Source organism: Dioscorea cayenensis, chromosome 13 (genome assembly GCF_009730915.1).
Source record: "Dioscorea cayenensis subsp. rotundata cultivar TDr96_F1 chromosome 13, TDr96_F1_v2_PseudoChromosome.rev07_lg8_w22 25.fasta, whole genome shotgun sequence".
In the NCBI taxonomy this organism is placed as follows: domain Eukaryota; kingdom Viridiplantae; phylum Streptophyta; class Magnoliopsida; order Dioscoreales; family Dioscoreaceae; genus Dioscorea; species Dioscorea cayenensis.
Genome location: NC_052483.1, coordinates 4,965,467 through 4,990,441, shown reverse-complemented (window position 1 = coordinate 4,990,441; position 24,975 = coordinate 4,965,467). Strand labels below are relative to the sequence as shown.

Genomic DNA, 24,975 nt, shown 5'->3' with positions numbered 1-24,975 from the left:
TACCACCCTATCATACAAGTATTGACAAAACTTATTATGGTTCAAATACAATTAGGCAATTAAAAAAGAAAAATTATTTTTTTTTGCTATTTACAATGAGATTAACTGTGTTTATGAAAACAATTTACTTGAATTACTATAATGATCACTGCTCGATCAAATAAAACAAAAAGCAAGACATTTGCATGAATATATCTAAAGAAATACTCAATTACAAATATATCACTGGCAAAAATGGTAACATATGTATATTTGGATGCGCAAATATAAATTTATTAAAAAATGAAAAAAAAAAATTGTATTTTATTTTATTTTATTTTATATTTTGGGAGACAATGAATGATATAAAGTTATGTAACTCCTCCATCATATTCAACTGCACCGACCAAAACACAAACTTGACAAGGAAATAATAAATAATAAATAATAAATAAATTTAAAAAAAAATGGAAGGATGAACACAAACCATGAATGTGGTCTGAGCTTGGAAGCAAACCAATTGTCCTATTCCATCGGAAAAGAGATGCATTCTTCGTGGTGGTCATGAGCTTTCTCAACTCAATCAAAAACATTTGGTGGTTTTCCATCACTCTAGAGAACAACACTATATATGGACCACTCCTGACAACACCATCACAGCAGAAAATTGGAATTTTACTTGCTTTTCAATCATCAATTCTCAAGGATGAACATTTGAACAAAATAAGAAAAGTTTTCACCTTTTATTATATACATAGATAGATATATATATATTTTCATATTATAAAAGATAATATATAACAACCAAGCTTATTAAAGTCACTGGCCAAATTTTTTGTGCTGTAGTTCTATATAGTACTGTACAAACCTAATATATATATATATATTTTACTATTAATTATCATTCATTTAATATTCATTAGATTTTCTATTGAGAGTCGTATTTTTCATTTTTTTTAGAGTTGTAAGATAAAATAGATTATTTATGATATATGATATTATTTTGGGCACACGTGTCAGTTCATAACTGCCCCACATATTAACAATTGTCACATGAAAAATCTCTAGAGAGTATTAAGTCATCGAAAGTTCGTAACTTGTGCACCTTATACGTATTTATTCTTTTAATAATCTTTTATGAGGCGACACTTATCACCCTTCGTCAATATATATATATATATATATATATATGCTACGATTTTTTTTTTTTAACTATTTTTTTCGACTGATAAAGTAAGTGCCATATGGAAGAAAACAAGTGGGATTTTCATTCGACAATGTAAAGAGATGAATTAAGAGGCAAAAAGAAGAGTTACTCTCAACATGTCTAATCTTTCGAATCTATCATTTATCACCAATTTTTTTTTGCATGCCATCAGAGTTAAAGTCAGTCTTCATATATAATTGCTCAATTAATTGATATGAGATGTGTGTACACCATTAATATATACGAGTATTTAAAAGAGCTATTTTTATATATACAAGTATTTAAAATTTTAATTATATATCTATATGTAAGTTATAAATATATATGTTTATATATATTTATATAATCAGTCTTGTCTATCAAATTTTTCCCTTTTTCTATTTTATTTGTTTTTCCATAAATTTTAAATTTAGTTTAATTAGGATTTAGAGTTATTAAATCAATATATATATATATATATATATATTGACAAATAGATCATGAGACTGTCCGTAAGTTGATATATATATTTATTAGCAAATAAAAATGTGAACCCATCATCTAAGAACATTTCTAGATTTCTAAGCTAAAAATATAGTAGCCATTAGATGCAAATTCAACAACTATGATATGTTTCTATATAATATTAAACAATATAAATAATGATTATATATAATAATTTTGTATAATATTTATATAAATAATAGCTGTTACATAATAATTTAATAGTTATCAACGGATATTTATACTATATAATTTATCTGGGGCTGTCTACTGGTGAAGTATCATCTATGAAAAATTTAAAAATAACAAAAATGAGTTTATTGAAGTTTTCTTTGTGTGTTACAAACCTTGGAAAGATGTGCAAAATGATTAATATTATTGTTTTTATGTGAGTGGCACAGCTTTAAACATGAACGGAGCATGAATATCCTGGTGGAAAGTAAAGCATGCAAAACACAAATTCCCTTGCACTGATATTCCTCAATGATTTGATCTCTAGTTGGTGTCATCATCAAATGGTCCACGCCCTGCCCATGTCCCGACTCTGGATTAATCTTTTCTGGGTAATTGGCTGTGGTCATATATCCATCATGGATCTATGAAAGATTCCCATCAATGTTGTTATTATTATTATATGATATTTTCATGTTCTTGATCATATATATATATATATATATATATATATATTCGATCCACAAGTATAAATGAACCAAGTAATTCGTGACCAATCAAAACTCATTAAAAAAAAAAAAAAGTTCTACTTGGGCTTGAACTTAGATCTTTGAGCTCAAATAATTAAGTGAGCTGAGCTCGGACCTCAAATTACTTAGCTAGTTAAGGCTACCAAACACTCGCATTGCGGCACATTAAAACTATAGTTGTATTATTATTATTATATATATTGTAGCTATGCTACTTAATATAATTACTATAGGTAAATGAGCTAACCTCCAACATGATAAATAAAGCTCAAAGTAGGCTTCGCTCTACCTTGAACTAGCTTAAAATAGTCTCAAGCCGGGCTTGAACATAGCAAAGCTTGGCTTCGTCGCAGCCCTGTTACAACAATGCTACATAAAGCTCAGGTCCATTGCAATTATGCTACATCTCTATAGGAGGGAATTTAACTAATAAAAATAGGGAATATGGAGACAATTATTATTTGAATTAGTATGTAGTTTAAAATTTGAGATGACAAGTAAAAATATTATAATTTATTCATATGTCACTAAAATTTTATATGCTCCTAGGCTTAATGAACTATTGATCTTTATATTAGGCAGGGAGAAGTTAGAAATTATTTTTAGAGGGGCTAAGTGAAAAAAAAAATTCGTGAGAGACCAAATAATAATTTTGATAAATGTCCTCTAAAAATATAATTTTATATTATATATATTTAAATTTGTTAAAAGGCAAGATCAAATAATATATTTATAAATATTTTTTTAAACATAGATTTTTAATTTTATATACAAATTTATACAGAATGAGGTGGCTAAATAATAAATTTTTATAAATATTTTTTAAAAATATAATTTTTTAAAATTATATGTAGTAATTTACAGAAGATCAAAGTAATGACTTCCTTTCAGACTACTTAAATCATATCTAATAATTTTATTATAATAATAAATATCGTTTGATAGTATAATATAGTCGAATGTAATATATATCGTTGTAGGGTATATTTATTATTTTTTCTTATATATATACTGTTAATATATGTGCAAAGGCACCGTAGCTCCGCCCCTGATATTACGGTGTATATATAGTGCACGTTAGTGTTTATAGTTTAGAAAAGGGCATTATATCTGGCCCTTGTTCGATGGTTATAAAATTAATTTTGGTTCTTATTGCTTACGTGGCTCTAATGTGGCATCATGATCACGTATTTCATATTTTAAAATTATTTAATATTGATGTGGATATATTTCAATGACATGGCAGTGGATGTGTGAAAATCTGGCACAACAGGCCATATCATGAAACTTATATATATATTTTATAATTTTCCATATAACTGGCTGGGGCATAACTTGTATATCTACATAATATTAATCTTAACAGGATCTTAACTTCTTTCCAGTTGATTGGTTTTTTTTTTATTTTTTATTTTTTTTTGTATGTACTTTTAATGATGTGGGTCTCACGCCACAAAACTCTCAACCCGTCCATCTCTCTTTCTCACATTATGATATATTACTGATAAGTGTACAATGTCCATGTATTTTAAATTAATTTGTACACTAAATTAACATGTATTGAAACCATATTGTGGAATTCAATGCTAAATATAGTATATTGTGCATTAATAGGCATAGGGCATCACTTAAAGATGAGAGAAAGAGAGAGCCAAAAGAAGCATTTCAGACCTTAAATAATGAAGTTGGAGCTCTCTCGGCATTATTAGAACAAAGACAAGGCAAACTGGATGGCTTACGGGCAGTTTACGGTTATCCTTAAGGTCGTAAGTCAATTCCAGAAAATCTTGCGGACATGCTTATGCTCGTAAGGGGCATTCAAAACCAATTCAGGGGACCTTACAAGCAAGACTTACGCCCGTAAGGACCATCCAGAGGAGCTTACGATAACAGCATACGCCTGTAAGGGCGGTTGTAAGGAGCAGAATAGCGAAGCTTACGGTTCAGCGCTTATGGCCATAAGCTGGACTGCAACACAAATAGAAGACCTTACGAACGGAGCTTATGGCCATAAGCCATCCCATAAGGCTCGCGATCATCTTCTGCATCTCCCTTACGGCCTGGCCCTTACGCCCTTAAGCATCCCATAAACAATCGAGTATAAATAGAACTTATGTGGATTTTTATGGCATATCCTATTCTATCCTACTAATTTTTGGCGGTGATTCTTGGAGGCGAGGTTGACGAAGAAAAGAGACGAATCTCTAGCACATAAGGAGCGATTTGGAGAGGGATTCTGATCTACATTCAAGAGGATTGAAAATTGTAGCCGTCAACTCATCTTGGCGGCGTGCGTCGAAGCTTCTCTGGTGATTCTTCATCCTAGGGATTGAAAAGGGGGCTTTCATAGCTTTCATGTTTTCTTCCATTATTTGTATCTTGAATGCTTGCCCTCCATTAATGAAGGATGAATTCGTAGATGTTTGAGCATTGCTGAACTCTAGGGTTATTTTCTTGACTTTGGTTGTTGGATTTTTTATGCTTAATTGATTTCTTATTTGCAATCATATCTATTTTAGTCTAATTGTGTGATTGAATGCTTGATTGCTAATGAGGTGAAATCCCTAGCAATCATACTTTGTATTGCTACGTGACGAGAAGAAATTCCCACATAGCATAGACTTACTGTTATTTGAGAGGATAGTGGGTACACCTTTGGTTAGGGTATCTAGGAGACTTTGTCTCCCACATTCCTTCCAATTGGATTAATGATAATTTCCGTACTCTTTGCAATAATGTGGAGCGGATTTTAGGAGAAATCGTATTTTTGCTCTGTATTCGGATTAGGAGAAATCTCTCTCTTTGGGGAGAGATTATCTACTTAAGAGATTATCATTAGTCCACAATAAGGTTTCATAGAGTGTTAATACAATTGTGTTGATGTTTGTATCAGCTCTGCACCTATTCAGTTACATTTCACCTAAGAAATAAGGGTTTTGTATATTTCTGGAAACCTTTCTGTTCAAATAGTATTGCATGTTTAGACAACCATTGTCCTGTGCCTCATAACCCTAGAGGAATACTATGGCCGGACATCACTTTCTTCTTTGATTTCTCTCCTATTACCTTCCGTATCTTCTTATGTTCATTTGCTTTTACTCACACATATATCATTTGATCGTTTAGGCTTTTTTTTGGGTCTAGAGTCATTACTAGTATTCATCTTCTTCCTTGTGGACCGACACTCTGCACTTATGCACACTTTAGGAACACTTGATTATCCATCGCCATTTCTTTTCTTTCTTCTTTGTGATTCTTTTGTTTTTTCTTTATTGTTTTCTTATTCTTTCTTTTTTATATGATTTTAGTGTATGCCACCTTAGGGAAAAGTACTAAGACTAGCAGAAGGCGAGAGCAATGTAGAAAAAGTGATTGGAACCAGATTGAGAACATCTCTACTAAACGAAACATGGTCTTTGACAGTGAGTGTTAAGGGAGAGTAGTTGGACACCATGACAAATCAAAAGAACCGATATGCAAGATCTTTTCAGATTATGCTCATCCCACTCTTGATTGTTTTTAGTCAAGTATAGTACGCCCACTAGTTACAGCAAACAACTTTGAGCTTAAGCCTATGTTTGTAGAAATGGTTCAAAATTCAGAACAGTTCCATGGATTACCAGACGAGGATCCTAATAGTCATATTGGGGGATTTCTCAAAATATGTGACATGCTTAAGGTTAACAACGTTTCTGACAATGCCATCAAACCTCTCTTATTCCCATTTTCACTAAAGGAAGAGCTAAACAGTGGCTCCAGGACCTTCCAAGAGCATCTATCAAGATTTGGGAACGGTTTATGGAGCATTCTTGGCTTGTTATTTCCCTCCAGGAAGAACGACCAAGTTGCGTCAAGAGATTACAACTTATGCACAGTTGGATACTAAATCATTATTTGAGGTGTGGGAGGGATTTAAGGACTTGTTAAGGAAATGCTCGCATTATAATCTCCCTGAATGGATGGAAGTCTATATTTTCCATCAAGGCCTCAATCATAGTACCCAGAAGCTCATTAATTCGGCAGCGGGAGGATCACTTGGCAGTGAGACCCCGGAGGCAGCCAAGTAGTTGATTGAAAAAATATCCATGAATAATTATCAAAGAAATTCGAGAGGCAAATCAGTAGTAAAGTCACCCAAGATGATTGAAGTTAGTGAAGTCACAACACTAGCAGCCAAGGTGGAAGCTTTGAACCAAAAGATTGATAATTTGTTTACTCAGAAATCCGCTATAGTTATGGTGTGTGACATGCGTGGGAAAGGACATGCCTCGATAAATTTCTCCATTATTAGATCGGCGCAAAAACCCCACCAGACAAGTAGATTTTGTTGGTAATGCCTTCCGACAACAAGGGAAAACCTACAATGGCACATATAATCCAAGATGGCGGAATCACCCTCATTTCTCTTGGGGAAATCAAGGCACCAGCAAAAGCCCCGCTAGGATTCCCTCACCAACAGAATGATAAGGGGTATGCATTGGAGGAAGTGCTCACTCAGTTTATTCAGAGTACAAATATCAAGTTTTAGCAGTCTAATAACCGGTTCCAAAGCCTAAAAGCGTCAATGATAAACTAGCAGGCTTCTCTTTAGAATTTGGAGAACTAGGTGGGGCAGATCGTCAAATTGGTATTTAAATGACCTCAACAAAGCTTACCGAGTAACACTGAAGCCAATCCCCATGATCATCTCAAGCCAATTACTCTTCAGAGTGGTAAAGAAGTGGGGACAGGTAGTAAAAAGGTGATAGAGAAGGAAAAGGAGCCAAAAATTGAGGCTATTGAAAGTACGGCAAGGGAAAGAGAGCCTACTCCAAATGTTGAGAAGAGAACACTGCCACCGGTGAAGGAGTATATTCCTCGTCTCCTTTATCCATCAAGATTGAAGAATGATCGCACGGATGAACAATTCAATAGATTTATGGACTTGTTAAAGCAATTGTACATCAATGTACCATTTGTTGAAACCTTGTCTCAAATGCCAAAGTACGCAAAGTCTCTCAAGGACCTACTCACAAAAAAGCGGAAGTTTGCATGAAAAAAATGTATGTTGTTTAGCAATGCTTCAATGATAGTTTAAGGTCAAAATTTGAAAATTTTGAAGTTCTATTGTATAGGAGGGGTCCTTACGGCCTGAGGCTGAAGCTTACAACCGTAAGCACAAAGTAAAAGTGATTTTCCCTGAGCCTTACGACCGTAAGCCTTCCCGTAAGCAGGCCATAAGCATTCCTGTTTTATTCAAATTTCACATTTTGCATTCTAAACTTTGTATTTTTCTTATGCAAGATCATTATAACAAAGAGGGAAGCTCTGGGCTAGCTAAGAGGAAGTGACCCTAGGCATCTACATTAGGTATAGGCACTGCAGAAGAGACATCAACTCCCCAGATCCCCTCGGCCCCTACTTTTCCCGAGGTTTACTTCCAAGAGCAATTAGGAGGATTGGCCCGTACTAGCACAGCTAAGGCTTGAGGACGAGGTTTGGAGGATGATGCATTCAAGAGGTTGGAGTTGATTGTTTTGGATGGAGGAGCGGGTGTTCCATGACACCGCCCTCAAGGCCCTTAGTACATTTGAGTTAGACCAAGGATTGATAAGTTTTGCCCTCCCAGGAGCAATCCGATTTCAGCTTTCCGAGGATATTGTGACCTTAAATCAACTAGGATGACATTGCAACTAGCCGAACCCTCCATTAGACATCCTAGGGGAATCATAGAAGATGTTTTGGTTAATATTGACAAATTTATTTTTTGGATAGATTTTGTGATTTTAGATGTAGATAAGGATGTTGAAGTGCCCCTCATTCTTGGTAGGCCATTCCTAGCCACCTCGTTAGCCCTCACTGATGTTAGTAATGGTAGAATGACACTTAGGGTTGAGGATGAGGAAGTCATGTTTGCTTTATCCGATGCAATAAAACATTCTTCTACTTTTGATGATACTTGTTATTTTCTTAATAAGACTAATTCGATTGTTGATGAATATGTGCAGGAAATCTTGCACAAGGAGCCTTTCGTGGAGGCATTGGATGACCCTCGCATTGAAGATACCATCCCTTTGCTTACACCAACTGTGATTGAGGAAAACACGAGCAAAAAACATTGGTACAAGGTCACTTCCCCAAAGAAAGGCAAGAGAAAACCTTCACGTAAGGAGGTAACCCCCGAATCAGTCAATTTCATTGGTAAGTTCCCTATTATCTCCGACCTTGTACTTGGGCATTATTTCGGAGACATTGATTTTGGTCAGGAGGAATGCTTTTACATTGAGCCTCCATGACATACGTGTTTTAGGTATGTCAAGCTCGTGACGTTAAGCAAGCGCTCCTTGGGAGGCAACCGAAGCAAGATTTTTTTTTTTTTTTCCATATTTTTCTTAGTTTGAGTCTTTAGTTGTAATTTTGTAGTCTTGTTTGAATTTGCAAAAAATTGGTCGGCTTGTCATGAATTTCATATGTTAGTTGGATTCTTGTGACCCTAAACACTCATTATGTGCTTCTCAAGTCTTATATATATTTAAGCTTAATTGCAGGAAAGGAAAACTCTACTCAATTTTCCAAGACTTTGACGGGCTACTTACACCTTTAAACGTGGCCGTAAGCCTCAAATAGAGGGCTTTATGGGCATCTTACGCCTGTAAACCACCCCGTAAGGGAAATTCAGAGAGTCTTACGAGGCAAGTCCTAGAGATCATAGTTTAAAGGTTCCTTACGGGTGCCTTACGCCAGTAAGTGCGGCCGTAAGGGTAATCCAGAGCATCTTACGATTATACCTTCAACCCTTACAGCTCATAACCTTCTTGGAATTATAGCCTAGGTTCCTTATGGGAACCTTATTCTTGTAAGCCCGACCGTAAGAGCAAGACAGAGAACCTTACAAACTATAGTGCTAAGTCTGTTACGGTCATAACCTAGGTTGTAAAGCCATAAGGGTAATCCAGATTATCTTATGGGTATATCTTAAACCCTTACGACCAATAACCTTCTGGGGATTACAGCCTAGGTTCCTTATGGGCATCTTACTTCCGTAAGCTTGAGAGTAAGAGCAAGATCGAGAACTTTACGGACTACAATGCTAAGTCTCTTACGGTCGTAACCTAGGTTTTAAAGAAGATGTACCCTTATGGTACAAGCCTTATAGCGGTAAGCACCCGGTAATTGTTCATTCAGAGAGACTTACGGTCGATGCTTACAACTGTAAGCCGGCTATAAGAACCTAGGTTTTAGCGTTGTTGTCGACCTTTGATTTACATTTCGAATTGTTCTTCAGCGGATCTTTCTCACCGTCGTCTTCTTCTCTTCCTATTCTCTTTCCCTCGTCATCATTTTCTATTTTTTTGAGTATTTTCATACGGGTTTGGACCATTTCCAAAGCTCTTCACCGGCCATTTCTCTCATTTTCCTTTTTGTCAAAAAGGTAACTCTCATTTTTCATGATTCTGGAGTCATTCATCTGAATTATTGAATGAAAATAAATATATATTGTGTAGCAATGCTTGAATGATAGTTTAAGGTCGAAATTTGTAAATTTTGGAGCTCCGTTGTATAGGAGGGGTCCTTACGGCTTGAGCTCAAGGTTTACGGTCGTAAATACGTCGTAAATGTGACTTTTCCCAAGACTTACGACCGTAATCCTTCCCGTATGCATTCCTGTTTTATTCAAATTTCATATTTTTTTATTCTAAACTTTGTATTTTTTCTTATGCAGGATGGTTAAAGCAAAGAGAGTAGCTTCTGGGCCGGCCAAGAGTAAGTGACCCAAGCCATCCACCTCGGGTACAGGTGCTACAGAAGAAACATCAACTCCCTCGACCCCTTTGGCCTCTACTTTTCCCAAGGTTCACTTCCAAGAGCGGTTTATCCACTTGAAGACAAAGCGGTTTGGCCAATCCCATACGGTGGTTGACCCGTACTAGCATAGCTAGGGCTTCAGATCGAGGTTAGGAGGAGGATGCAGTCGGGATGTTGGAGCCGATTATTCTCGATGGAGATGCGGATGTACAGTGACACCACCTTCGGGGTCCTCAGCATATTTGAGTTAGATAGAGGGTTGATAGGTTTCGTCCACCCTAGAGTGATCCAATTTCAGTTTTTTGAGGAATAGCAGTCACTGACACGTACAAAGTTCGCTCTACTAATGGGGTTATATGACACTAACTTTATTAGCACCCCACAATACAAGGAACTCCTCATCAATTTTCCTCCTTGCGTCACCACCAAGGGAGTATGGCAGCATCTGAGCTGTGGGAGGAGCTACTAGCAAGGCCTCACCAAGGTCTCCTTCCTTACTTGGCCAACACTTAGTTACGTGCACGCTGTCATCACCCCTATCTTTTCCAAGGTGAGGCGACGGCACCAGGGTGGTGGGATGATAGGAGCTCTTATTCCTATTCAGCTTTGTTGAGCATTGCCCCATCCACCTGGGCTGCTCACTGGCTGACTTCATCGCTCACCAGGGTCGACACATACTCCTGGGTGTGATCTTTACCGACCTATACATCACACGACTCATCAGGGGTATGGGGCTGGAAGATCGGCTCCAGTGTTAGAAGATCGTAGGTGGTTCTGCATCCCTTTGCATGGATACACTGTAGCTGATGGGGATGGTTGTCCACCACGGCTCCAGATGTGTCCTCACCCCCAGTCAGATAGAGTGGCTACGAGCATATGGGGGTGAGGCAGAGGATGAGGTGTCAGATGAGGAGTCAGATGATGAGTCAGATGATGAGTCTGACATTGAGTCATCCTTACCATTAGCCACTGTATTAGCGAGTGCAGCCAACCCCGCAGAATCTTGCCCTCGACACAGATCACAGAATCATGAGCTGAGGGCTACTGTGGTTCAGCTGTAGGAGGACCAACAGACATTACTGTGACCTAGGCTCAGATCGAGGCCGACCTTGGACGCGCCTTGGAGTTGCTTTCACGATTGGTCCCTCCTCCAACTCCCGCTCATCCTGCATCGACTCCTCCATTATCACAGCATCTGCCGATAGATTTTGCTCCATCAGACGCGACTGAGCATTGATTTTTCTATTATTTCATTTTGTATTTTGTTTTCAGACTTTGTATTCATCATTTATGGTAAGGGTTAGCCCAGCCTAGTTTGTACATTTTTGCTACTATTATTGGATTTTATTTTCCATTTTTGTTATTTTATTTTGTTAACCTTTAATGTTTCTTCCTTATACCTCGTATGACTTATATGAAACACCCATCATCCTCAATTATAAAGGGGATGCTCACTGGGTCAATTCTTAACCTTGAGTAACCCCCAAACTGCTAGGGCACAACAAAAGACACATTAGGCCAGTTCCAAGCTTCAATGATTTGACATATGTGAACCGGGGGAGTAATCATACTCCACTCCCCTCTTATTCTTGTTTACATTGCCTTGTATGTTTTCTTATCACAGAAATTGAGGACAATGTATGAATTAAGTGTGGGGGAGGGGTTTAAGTTTCATTCTTAACTTTCTCGCATGCCAAGTATGACTTACGATGGTGCATTTGAAATATAGAGGGGTTTCTTAGTATTAGGGTTGATACTTATGAGTTTATTCTATTTTGAGCTCTATTTTTTTAGTGTGCATTCTATTATTGGCTATTTACCTAATTAGAACATGTAACTTCTCTATTGTAGCAACTTAGACCGTGATGAACTTCTTTTTGATTTATTCATTGTACTTCTTGTATCCGATAAAAGTTTTTTTTTGTAAATTTAAAAGAATTTGTTTTAAAATAGAAAAGAATAAAGTTGAGATATGAAAAAAGCTACTCCTATTAGAAGTGTGAAGCTACTCTTGACAAGTCAAATGCTATATATGCCCTAACAAGAGAAAGAGTTGCCTCTCTAGGTGAGTAAAAGCTACTGTATTTTAAGTAAAAGTTGTGGAAAGAGCTACATCTTTTAATTGTGAAAGTTGCTCGTTGAACGTTCACGGGAAAGGGGTACCTTGGGAGATGTGTGAAGCTACCATCTTGTGCATAAGAAGATTTTTGTGTGATTGTTTGCTTTTGGAAGCCCTCTAGGTCGAAAGAAGTGACATAGAGAGTTGTAACACACACAATGATAATTTTGAATAGAGTGTTCACTATTTTTGGGACTTAAATTTTTTAGCATTATTGTATTATGGAAACCATAATCACTTGTGAAACTCCTAAATTCTTGAGCACCCGAAGTCTTGTACTTTCTCCACCTGGTTTGTAATGTCTATTTTTGCTTGAGGACGATCAAAAGCTTAAGTATGGTGGAATTTGATGCATGTATAATATTCATGTATTTCATATCAATCAGTACACTCAATTAGCATGTATTAGAACCATATTGTGGAACTTGATGCTAAATATAGTATATTGTGCATTAATAGGCCTAGGGCAGCACTAAAAGATGAGAGAGAGAGAGAGAGAGAAAGAGAGAGAGAGAGAGCCAAAAAAAGTATTTCATACCATAAACAATGAAGTTGGAGCTCTCTCGACATCATCAGAGCATGGACAAGGCAAACTGGGTGGCTTATGAGCAGCTTACTATCGTCCTTACGGTTGTAAGTTAATTTCAGAAGACCTTGCGGGCATGCTTATGCCTGTAAGGAGGATTCAGAGCCAATTCAGAAGACCTTTCAGGCAAGTTTTACGTCCGTAAGGAGCATCTAGAGGAGCTTATGATCATAGCATATGCTTGTAAGGGCTGTCGCAAGGAGCAAAACACCGAAGCTTACGGTCCAGCGCTTACGGCCCTAAGTTGGACTACAATAGAAATAGAAGACCTTACGGACGGGCTTACGGCCGTAAGCTGTCCCATAAGGCACACGACCATCTTCTCCAACTCCCTTATGGCCTAGCCCTTACGCCCGTAAACAACTCGTATGTAGTTGGATATATATAGAACTTATAAGGATTTTTATTGTATCTTCTATTCTATCCTTCTATTATTTAGGGGTGATTCTTGGAGGCAAGGTTGAGGAAGAAAAGAGATGAATCTCCAGTACTTAAGAAGCGATTTGGAAAGAGATTCGTATTTATATTCAAGAAAATTAAAGATCGTAGCCATCAATATTATCTTGGCGACGTGTGTGGAAGCTTCTCCAGAAATTCTTCATCCTGGGATTAAAAAGGGGATTCTCATGGCTTTCATGTTTTCCTCCGTTATTCGTATCTTGAATGCTTTCCCTCCATTAATGGAGAGCTAATTTGTAGATGTTTAGACATAGTTGAATTCTAGGGTTTATTTTCTTGACTTTGGTTGTTGGATCTTTGATGCTTAATTGATTCTTATTTGTAATTATATCTATTTGAGTCTAATTGTATGCATGAATGCTTGATTACTAATGAGGCTCCTAGCAAACATATTTGGTATTACTACGTGACAAGAAGAAATTCCCACCTAGCATAGACTTATTGCAATTCGAGAGGATAGTAGGTGCACCTTTTATTAGGATATTAAGGAGACTTTATCTTCCACAATCCTTCAAAAAGGAATGATGATAATTTCTGTGCTTTTTTGCATTCATGTGGAGCGCATTTTAGGAGAAATAACATTTCTGCTCTTAGGGAAAGATTTTCTACTTTAGATATTATCATTAGTCCAAAATAAGATTTCATAGAGTGTTAATACGATTGTGTGGATGTCTGTATTAACTCTGTACCTATTCAGTTACACTTTACCTTAGAAATCAAGGTTTTGTATATTTCTGAAAATCTTTCGGTTCAAATATGATTGCGTGTACAGACAACTATTATCATGTGCCTCATAACTCTAGAGGAAGGCTATGCCCAGACATCACTTTTTTTCTTGATTTCTCTCCTATTACCTCCCGTACTTTCTTATGTTCATTTGCTTTTGTTCACACACACACATCACTCAATTGTTAAGGCTATTTTTTGGGTCTGGAGTCATTACTAGTATTCACCTTCTTCACTGTGGACTGACACTCTTCACTTACACACACTTTATTACGCGATCGGCATGTATACTTGCATCCCTATCACGAGAATTACGGCATCTTTTACGGCTGTAAGTCCCATCCATTAGGTCTTCTGTTTGTGTTACGATTCAGCTTACGGCCGTAAGCGCTAGATAGTAAGCTTCACTATATTGCTTCTTACGACTGTCCTTATGGGAATAATCTCTAGTCATAAACTCTTCTAGATGATCCTTATCAGCATCCTTATGGCTGGTTTGGCCTTGAACTCCTTACGGGCATAAGGATGCAAGGTTCTTCGGAAAGTGCTTACGGGCGTAAGTTAGGCTGTAAACGGCCCGTAAGCCACACGATGTTGAAAGAGCTCCAGCTTCATCGTTCAAGATTCAGAATGCTTGTTTTGGTTCTCTCATCTATAAGTGCTACCCTAAGCCTGAAAATGTGAAACACAATAGATTTAGCATCGAATCCCCCAATATGATTCTAATACAAGTTAAATGAGTGTACGAAATGATTTAAAATACATGAATGTTATACACTCATCACGGCTGGATTGGGATCTGTAGCAGAAGAAGAAGAGTTTGGAAGGGTGAGCAAGTTATCGATGAGATAGGCGTTGAGGGTGCCTAAAACATGGGAAAAGCTGAGCTCGTACCAAAGGATGCGCTTGGCAACGACGCGGAGAATGTGGCTAATGCGGGCGGTTTCACTAAGGACACGAGGATCCTAATGGATGGATTTGAAGATAAGCATTAGTATGCGCTCGTCAATAATCTAGGAACTGTTCCTGGAAGCAAAAAAGGCATTAGCTGAGAAAATATGAAAATAGACAATGGTATGAGAAACTGTGCCCTGTAGCTGTTGGAACCGGGCATAGTATGTCACGCCCCGACCCTAGCTAGGCACGTGGCAATCACCACGACAACAAGGAGTGGACCTTATAGCGCCCCACCTCCTAGTCGCCGTAAGGCTCAAAGCAAACCTGCTAGCACAACTTACTAGAGAAGAAGCCAATAACAGTAACAAAACCAGCCAGGGTTCCAATCATAACCATAAAGTATAAATATAACATACAGGAACAATACACATAAGATCAAGTCTAGTGGATCCATAAATTTTGCATGCACACTGCAAACTAACTTAGACAAAGAGAAAATATAGGTTAGTCTATTGCTTACCCAGCACAACCCAGTCTAACGTCACAGTTTGAGAAAGAAGAAAAGAGAGTGGTGAGTAACAGATGTTACTCAGTGAGTGGTGATAGCATAGATATTTCAAAGTAATAAAGCATTTCTAATAGTAGTTACCACAACAATAATAACATAAAAGGTAGCTCAAAGTATTCAACGAATTAACAGTTAACACAATGATTTAGAAATAGTACAGGTAAGTCAAAGTTTCCAACACATTGAGCACCGCTCAAAATACAGGCTGGCCTCAAACAATTCCCAAGCTAATCGTGGCCGCGACTAGCTACAGGACCACCAAGGTGTTTTAGACTTTTAAAATTCACAATGCTGCCTTTCTTGGTGTTGGCCACTGAGATTCCCGTGTGGTGACCCCGGGTTTCTCACATAAAGGATACTCTGTAAATAGCTCTGTGCATCTCTTGACCAAGGAAAACTCAGGGTTGACCACGCCGCCTCCCATTAGGCCAAACCGTGGAACCCCACACTGTAGTGTCGGACTAAAGTCTGTTGTTACCATCAAAATCCAAATGTCACAATGTAATTCTTTCCGATTCTAACTCAAGGAATCCAATATCCAAATGTCCAAATAAATATATATACATCAAATCATATTCCATGTATACATGTAAACATGCTTCTTTCAAGATATATATGTATAAGTATACTAGAATCATCTTTGGCAAGTAACTCCATTCTCAAAATATCCATATATATATATAAAATGAAATTTGATTTCTCATCAAATTTATGTTATGAAACACATAAAGAAATATTATAAAACTCATATTAAATCTATGCAATTACGAATTGAACCACTCACAAAACTAGACATCTCGTCCCGAGACGTGCTCATGGATCGGCGATTTCGTTCCCTTTGGAGGATTCTTGGCCACCTAGAATCAAGCAGGGAATTAAAGAACCAATGAGCACAAGAATGGAAACAAAATGCATGCGAATGCATTGTTATATGTCGAACATGTAACTCTAGGGTTTTAGGGGAAAACAACGTCGTTTTGGACCCCAAACGACCTCAAATTGAAGTAAAACTAGTTCCAATGGATTCCAAGTAAGAAGAGCTTCGATTTGGACCAAAGAAATACAAGAAAAGCGTAAAGTTTTTGTGCTACAGTAACAACGAATTTGCTACAGTGAACCGGAACTTGTTCAATGGTTTCTTGCCAATTTACAACACCAATTCACAAAATTTCTTTACAAACATTCACACAAATGAATAACAATGACACCGATTTCGATTTGAGCATAAAAACAACTCAACCCAAAGTTTATTTCTAGGGTTTCAAAGATTTTTAAAAATTATTAAATACGAAAAAATTAAAAAATTAAAAAACCTTGGATCAAAACCTTACCAAGCTCAGGAGAATGAGAGGAAGAGAATAGGAGCGTTGATTCATTGGAAAAACTCAACGGCGAATTGTTTTTCAAACTTGGGTGCTCGGCCGACTAAAGGAAAAGAAATGAAAATAAAGAAGAAAGAAAGGATGAGGGAAAGAAGCAAGCCACGTTGCTTCTTATCCTTTCATTTTCAAATTTTTCAATTTTTTTTAAATAAGGAAAATTACCATAATGCCCTTAATACTAGAAAAATAGAAAGAAAAGAGTCCAAAAAACTGTTTTGCCCTTGATTTTCAGTTGGTTTTCACACACAAACTACTGTACAATCATGCAACGATGCCACTAGTGCAAAATGACCATTTTGCCCGTAATGCAAGCACAAGAATTGAAAAAGGCATGAGGTCAAAAATCATGACAAGGTACCACATAGTCAACCTGAGAAATAGTGAGTAACTGTTTAGCACCAGAAGTTTATGACGGATTGACCACCTCTGTACTAGCATTAGCCACTACTTGGTGACCATGCTTATCCCAACAATGTTCCTCAGTGTGGGCTGTCCTTTGACAAAAACTACACACAAACCTACCCCGACAATCACCACGGCCGGCTCCTCGATCATCACAAGAAGGGTCTTAACCACGCCCACGAGACGAAGACATGATGACGAAGAGACAAATCCTTCAGCAAAGAGATAAGGGCATCACTGATAAGGGCTGAGGAACATCACCAGGTGCCCGTAGAACAACGGGAATGGTGAGATATGAGCTGTATTTAGTGGTAGAGGTGGCGGCAGTAAGTTGAAGGCTAAGGTTTGGAGTAGCAGCGGTGGCAGCTAGAGTTTAACCTAGTGCTCTACTACCATGTGAGAATAGGAAAAATAGTTTGTATATCAATTAAGAAAAAAGTATAAGGGTATATATAGAGAAATATTTTGGTTTTATGGTATAGACCCAATATGATCTATTAACCAATCTAAACTCTACCAATATTATTTGTTATTGTTTTATTAAATTCATCGATTAAATTTATATTTGGTTAGTTTTTCATATTCCTTTATTTTGTTAAGTAATTTTATTTTATTTTATTTTTTTAATTTTTTAAAATGATATGCATTATTAGATGAAACCATGGTGTAAGCAGGGACATTCATGCTAGTAACTTGTTCCGCCAGTTGCCACACGCCATTTGTTAAAAGATAAATGTTTGATATTTTAATTATAAAAATATTAAAGATCTTGTATTTTTTAAAATTTTCAAAATTCGTAGAAAATAAATTAAAATTTTCAAAAATGATCTAAAATTATAAAAAGTTTTGGAAAATTCTAAAATTTACATAAAGTTTATGAAACTTAGAAAGTTTATAATTTTTAAAATTATTTATTAATTTTAATAAATTGTATAGATTTTTCAATTTTTTATAATTTTTATAAATTTTTTACTTAAAATTTTTCTAAATATATAAAAAAAATATGAAAGAGATATAATATTTTAATTTTTTTCACAAATAAATTTTTTTTTTAGGTTTTTAAAATTATTACATAGCAGGCGATGCATGTTAATTATATGAAAAATTAAAAAATTACTTTTCAAATTAATCACGTGGCATGATGTGACATTTATCATCATCTTCCGCATCATTAAAATATATCCATATCACTATTAAATAATTTTTAAAATATGAAATACATTACTACAATACCATGTGTGACGCAATGGAGATAGGGTTGAAGACTTGTTCAGTCTAAGAATATCCAAGTCAACAAAAAAGTAACAAATCTAAATCTATTTAGTCAAAGAATATCCAGGGATTTAGAGAAAAAATAACAAAAAAAAAACACTTTTATTTCATCAAAATCAACTACTCAACTTAGCCCAAGGGCTTACAACAAATAGACCAAAGAAAATCAGTAAAATAACCCTAAAATGGAGACAAATGGAAAATTTTCCAAAAATGACAAGTTTACAATTTACAACAGAAAAATAAAATACTTAACAAAATAAAGCTAATGCCCAAAACGGCATATAAATCAGAGATTTATAACCAAAGATATAATCAAATCAAATCTTTCCTAAAACGGTAAAATCTTTATTTTCAAGGCCAAGATGATGGGATTCGGGCATAAACTGGGGCCCTCAAAACACCATTGACCCGTTTTCCATCAAGTGGGGCCCTCAAAACACCAAAAAAACTATTGCTCAAAAAATTACCAAAATACCCTTGTTAGGACCTGTTTCATTTTTCCAGAAAGGCACAGGCTAGCTCCTCAATACGCCCGCATCAATTTGACTATTACATAAGTGATACAAATCAAAATAAAATTTATACACATATACAGTACTGTTGAGCATCGACAATGTTAATTAACTAAATGACCACCATAAACCCTTATATATTTAAAATTTCCAATTTTTATTTAATATATATATATATGAAAAAGATCATCTAGGTAAGTTCCTAAATTTGAAATCTATGGAAATTTTAATTCTAAGCCGTTGGATCATCATCCGATGGTTGATTGTTTATATAAACATTGTATATCTTTTTTTACTGTTCATGATTACTGTAGAACAATGTTTCTACTGTTCATAATGATAAGAGTCGTCAAATTATCATCCGATGGCTACTATGAACATCCCTAAATTTGAAATCTAGGGACGTCCATAGATGATGGGTCCTCATATATATATATATATATATTCATTTCAATTGATTAGGTTGTAAAATATTCTTCTTTTCATCAACAAATCATCATGAAGATACCCATAAAAAGGCATTGAAAAGTTATGGATATAATTAGCACTAGAATTGATAAAAGAGTGGTTTGAAATTTGTTCACAAATTTTAATTAATTACAAAAATAAAGAGAATATGGTGGCGTATGATGTGTAGGCTTGGAGCGGGAATGAAGCTTTGATGGGCTTTAATCCCTTGTTTGGATGTGCAGGCATGAGAGTGAGAGGGGTGTGAGGGAGGAGAGAAGGATCAGTTCACAAGTAATGATATTGCCCCTCAATTTGAGAGGAGTCCCATTCCTTATTCACTACTTGATGGCAATTGTACTGTTTCCTTCAACTTTCATTTGCTTGTTATCCCCGAGTCGAACCTCACTTTTTGTAACTCATCAAGCTCTTTAAACAATAACTTGCTTCCGGACGTGTGGTTGGAGAATCCACTATCTAAAACCATACATTTTTGCTGTTGACATCATATTGAAGCAATGATTGAGCCATGAATAGTTTACTTTCTTCTTCCAACTTCTCTGTAAAATTTGCTTGCTTCTGTTCTTTTCTCTCTTTGGTTTAGCAATCACCTTCTCTGTGCCCAAATTTACTGCAATATCTGCATTGAATGAAGCTCTTGTACATACTTAATTGGTTCACCAAATTGGCCTCTACCTCTGTTGCCATTACGACCTCGTCCACGAAAACCACCTCTACCTTTGCCACGGCCTCCCGAGTATTCTGTCCTTCCCTTGAAAGTCTCCCCATTCACTTAAAAAGCTTTTTCCTTAAATTTTTCAGGGGTCCTGCCAAGTCTTGCTTCATGGGCTAACAAGGAACTCATCATTTCATCAAAAGTATAGGGTTAATTTTTTGAAAGGTCACCCACCTTTCATCTTTTTGCAAATTGGTCACCCAGCTTTAATTTGAAGTTTTTTGGTCACTCAGTTTCGATTTTATCACACCGGCAGGTCACCCGGTCTTTTTCCACCCCCCTTTGCTTACGTGGTTGCCGGAGAGAGTGAGTCAGGCTGCTCCTGACACGCTGGATGGCTTAGCTGGACACGCCACGTCAAGTGAAGCTCGCCAGTTGAAGCAGTGCATGCCACGTCACGCAAAGGGGCACGACGTCAGCTCCTTCTTTCCCGAGAGATGGACTGTGGACAAGACTTGACCAAATAGGCAGCTTCTTCTCCATAGTTTAGGGCTTGCTAAACTCCATCTGAAGATTGTCCCAACATTGAGCAGCGGCGGTGTAACATTGCAACCATAGCAAGGTGTGATCGAGTGAAGTTTGCTTCACAGCAATGGCGGTGAACTGGGAAAGAAGACCAACAGGTGTTGATGCACCAGAGTACTGTAAGTCCTTACGTGAAACCCTAACAAATTGACTTTGGGTTTTTTGTTAAATTATAACGTAGACATCCTAGATTTGCACAACATTAGTTTATGGGCATATAAACATGGTTGGATTTGATATTATTGGGTAGATTTTGTCAATGAGGACATTCATAGTGAATGTTGTTTTGATGAGGATTATTAGGTTAAAGAGATAATTGTCTGGCGTCCTGTGGGTACATGGCACAATTTATTTGTATGGTTTTAATTGTAGGGTGTCTTGTGGGTACATGGCATAATATATTTGAACATATGCCAAGAAAGATTTATGTTTGTCAGCCTTTATAATTGTAGGTTTTAATGGTGTTTGTTAGGTATCATGGCATAATTTATTTATATAGAGATAATATTTTCCTATCTACATATGCCAAGAAGGATATTGTGCCCTTTTATTGTGGTCCCAGACAGGGAAGTATAGTACTGGTTAGTTTATTGCTCTCGTGTTGTTGTGTTTGTTACTTTGTTGCTTTGAATTTATTAATCTAGTTTGTATGATTTATGGGTTTTTGTTTGATTCCTTGTTTGTATTTTTATTTTTAGTTTTCTAATTTGTTAACCTTTGCTGGGATTTCTTCATGAAAAAGTGGTGTAGGGGTTGGCCTGGGTTGCTGAACAAGTTTCCTAATGAGATTGGCATGCCATTTTTTGTTAATTTTCTTTGAAAAGTACATTTCCAGGTTTGTGTTGTTTCTGATTTTTTTTCTGAAGCTTATTAGTAATTGGTCTGCTAGGTTGTGTATTCATGTCCATTTGTTCTGCTATAACTTATAATTAAGTACACATCTTATAATTAAGCACATATCTGGCATGCCTTTTTTTTTGCTTTGTTTTTAACAATTGCACATTAATATTTCTGTGGTGTTTCTGATTCTGCTATGAGTGGCAATTAAATACGGATCTTACCAATAGGTGTGTTATTAATTTTTGTGAAGATAAGCAAAAGGCATGCTTAATTATTGTTTAACTTTCTCATTTTTGCTGTTGTGATTTGGTCTTTTAATATGTCCTGGTGGGGTTGTTTTCTATTGTTGCATTACTTTTCTTGGATGTTAGCATAAGCATGATTAATATTTTGATGACTAATCTGTCTTGGTGTGTTTCTTATTTATTGTTGTAGTTCAGTTGTGATGGTTCTGAAAATGGTAAATATTTGTTCTGCTAACCTTGATTACTTTATTTTTTTTTATGGTGTTTTCGTAATGGCAATTGACTTTCCTGATAAGTAAGTGATGCATTCTAATTAATTTTTTTACACTGCTATAAGCCTGTGATCATGGTAATGGACTTTGAAATTGCTTTAACTGGTGTTCTTCCCATGGTTTAATTGCATGTAAATCAATTGATATGTTGTGAAATTGTGAGAGAAATAAATAACCTTAGTCTAACTTTCTTTTCAGTGCCCACTGCTGACTTGTTCACCATAAAATTTCATTATGAGCAAGGGTGTGAAGTAGGATTTGCTGGGTTTATAGATTTTTGTTGTGCTGACCAGATCTCTAAGATTGAGCTACTGAACATGGCTAGGCAGTTCCATATAGATATTACTGGTTGTAGTTTATGGTGGCTTGACTTAAGAAGTGGGTGTCAGGGGCTGCGTGACATAAAAAATGACCTAGATGTACTAGACATGGCAAAGAATGTAGGCACGTCCAGGGAGATCTATGTCTCGGTTAGGATTGCCAATTGTAGGTCTATTGAAGGACCTAGATTTCATAGTGGTAAAATGCCTGTTTCTGACACAAAAGTGGATCATTATGAGCTGCATGATGATAATGATAATGATGATGATGACACTGATGATGCTGATAATGATGATGAAGCTGTTGCTGATGATGATATAAATGAGGAAGATAGTGATTTTGACAATGAAGTATTTGCCCTTGGTAGGAGAAAGAAAAACAATGAAGAAGAAGAAGGTAATTTCCATGATTCAGATTACAGTTTTACTGAGGATTCTGATGGTGACAACATGGACAGTACAGAGAATGCAAGGGCAGTGATTGTTGTGGCTGGTGAACCTCCAAAAAATAGGACTGAACAAGGTGAATCTGATTCAGAGCAACCGGGATCCGAGGAATTATACTCATGTTCATCCACAGATGAAGAAGGAATTAAGGGTAAGAGGCCTAGATACTCAGAATTTAATGAGGAATGTGACATGAAGAACCCTCAATTTAAAATAGGAATGAAGTTCAGGTCATTCAAACAATTTAAAGAAGCAGTACGAAATTACGGAATTAGAAATCGATATGTTATGAACTTCAGACCCAACTCCCAGAAGAGGTGCAAGGCATTCTGTAAAAAAAAATGTCCTTTTTATTTGTGTGCATCTCCTATGGTCAAGGATAGTAATACAGTACAAATTAAGTCTGGCCATCTAACTCATGAGTGTTCACGAGAGCACAACAACAGACATGTAAATGCCGAATGGATTGCAAGAATATATCTAGAACAGTTTAGGGCAGACCCAACATGGAAGATTTCTGGGATAGTTCAGGCTGTGAAAACCAATCAGCAAGTGGAGATAAGCAGAAATAAAGCATATAGGGCAAAATGCTTTGCTATCAAGTAAGTTCAGTCACCTAAGTTAATTGATTGTTAAGTTGCTTGTCATTGTCTGTTTTTCATATCTTACAATTAATTTCCATTTTGCATTATATTACTTGATGCTTACTTATCATTTCTGTGTGTGATAAGGCTCATAGATGGTGATGAGCACACACAGATATCAAGTCTTTATGATTACAGATTGGAACTGTTGGAGACCCACCCTGGATCAACTATTCAGTTCAAGTGTGATGCAGGACAATTCCAGGCAATGTACATTTGCCTATCACCACTCAGGGAGGGCTTTCTTGCAGGATGCAGGAGGGTAGTTTCAGTTGATGGATGTTTTTTGAAGGGGAAATATGGGGGCCAACTATTGACAGCAGTGGGAATAGATGCAAATGACTGCACCTATCCCATTGCATGGGCAACTCGTCGGGAGGGAGAATAAAGATTATTGGAGATGGTTTTTTACAGAGATTTGGCGGAGGATCTTCGGATACATGACAGCAGATCGATGGGCCTTCATGAGTGATAGGCGTAAGGTATGAAGAATTTTTAAGTCTCAGATTGTATGTAATGATGAATTCATTTACATTGCCATGTGACATTGTGAATTTTTTGTAAACCGAGTTAGTCAAGATTATGAGATGATTTACTTAAGTTGTACTTGTATTGAAGTTGGTCACCCAATATCAATGTTAAACAATTTTGGTCATCTATTATGAAATGATTTACTTAATCGGTTGGGTTAATTCACAATGAATGGAATGAAGAGTTTGCTGAAATGGATGATATATCATTACTTTTTCAAACTTGTCACCGAATTAGTTTAAAACAATTTGGGATGATGCTAGGTCACCTAAGTTTTTTTTTTTTCAAATTAGTCACCAAGTTTGTTTTTTTCCACATTGGTCACCACCCAACCTCAGTTTGAAACACAATCTGGTCACTCAATTTTCATGATAGGTGAATTATTTCCCATTAGATGCAACAATTAGTTTTATTCTTGTCCTGTTAGTTAACTTCAACATTGTTTTAATTATTCTTCCATTCTGTGTGAGCATGTCTTATGTTTAATTGATTGTCCTGTTACTTATCTTCAAACTTGTTGTCCTATTAATTATCTTCAGGACTTGATTCTTTCTATTGTAAACTAATGAAATTTATTTATTTACCCTGTCTTGATTACATTGTTTGCTTAATTGATTGTCCTGTTGCTTATCTTCGAACTTGTTGTCCTGTTAATTATCTTTAAGACTTGATTCTTTCTATTGTAAACTAATGAAATTTATTTTTTTCCCTGTTTTGATTACATTGTTTGCTTAATTATTTGTGTGTGAGATGATGGTGTGCCATAAAATTCTCCAACTTAGGGTTTACTACCAGCCATAGAAGAATTGTTTCCCAATTGTGAACATAGATTCTGTGTTAGGCATACACACACAAATTTTAGGGCAAACTTTAAGGGCAAAGCTCTA

The 24,975-nt window shown here is 36.4% G+C and overlaps 1 long non-coding RNA gene across 1 annotated transcript; it reads right to left on the bottom strand.

The window, feature by feature from the left end:
* Positions 1-15,815: 15,815 nt before the first annotated feature.
* Positions 15,816-16,926, bottom strand: LOC120274492. The gene is made up of 3 exons (XR_005540939.1): positions 16,842-16,926; positions 16,295-16,367; positions 15,816-15,978 (listed from the first exon to the last, which is right to left on the bottom strand). It is a non-coding gene; the product is annotated as an uncharacterized LOC120274492 (long non-coding RNA).
* Between the last annotated feature and the right edge of the window lie 8,049 nt (positions 16,927-24,975).